The 550-nt window shown below is 41.3% G+C and overlaps 1 non-coding gene across 1 annotated transcript; it reads right to left on the bottom strand.

Annotated features, from left to right (window-relative positions):
• Window positions 1–110: 110 nt before the first annotated feature.
• LOC127747249 (small nucleolar RNA R71) lies at window positions 111–218 on the bottom strand. Its single transcript, XR_008009051.1, has one exon. It is a non-coding gene; the product is annotated as a small nucleolar RNA R71 (small nucleolar RNA).
• Between the last annotated feature and the right edge of the window lie 332 nt (window positions 219–550).

Below are 550 nucleotides of genomic sequence, written 5' to 3'. Positions count from 1 at the left end.
GAGACAGAGCTAGGATATGGTTGGACTCACAACTTAAAGAAAGCTTGAACTCTTGGGAAAAGCTAGTCAATGCCTTCTTGGCAAAGTTCTTTCCACCTCAAAAATTGAGTAAGCTTAGAGTGGAAGTCCAAACCTTCAGACAGAAGGAAGGTGAATCCCTCTATGAAGCTTGGGAAAGATACAAACAATTGATCAGAAAGTGTCCTTCTGACATGCTTTCTGGATGGAGCATCATAGGTATCTTCTATGATGGTCTGTGTGAACTGTCCAAGATGTCATTGGACAGGTCTGCTGGAGGATCTCTTCATCTGAAGAAGACGCCTGCAGAAGCTCAAGAACTCATTGAAATGGTTGCAAATAACAAATTCATGTACACTTCTGAAAGGAATCCTGTGAACAATGGGACGAATCAAAAGAAAGGAGTTCTTGAGATTGATACTCGGAATGCCATATTGGCTCAGAACTAAATATTGACTCAGCAAGTCAATATGATTTTTCAAAGTCTGTCTGGAATGCAAGCTGCACCAGGTAGTACTAAGGACGCTTCATA

This window comes from Arachis duranensis, chromosome 4, assembly GCF_000817695.3.
Source record: "Arachis duranensis cultivar V14167 chromosome 4, aradu.V14167.gnm2.J7QH, whole genome shotgun sequence".
In the NCBI taxonomy this organism is placed as follows: domain Eukaryota; kingdom Viridiplantae; phylum Streptophyta; class Magnoliopsida; order Fabales; family Fabaceae; genus Arachis; species Arachis duranensis.
This window is presented reverse-complemented; position numbering and strand designations above follow the sequence as displayed.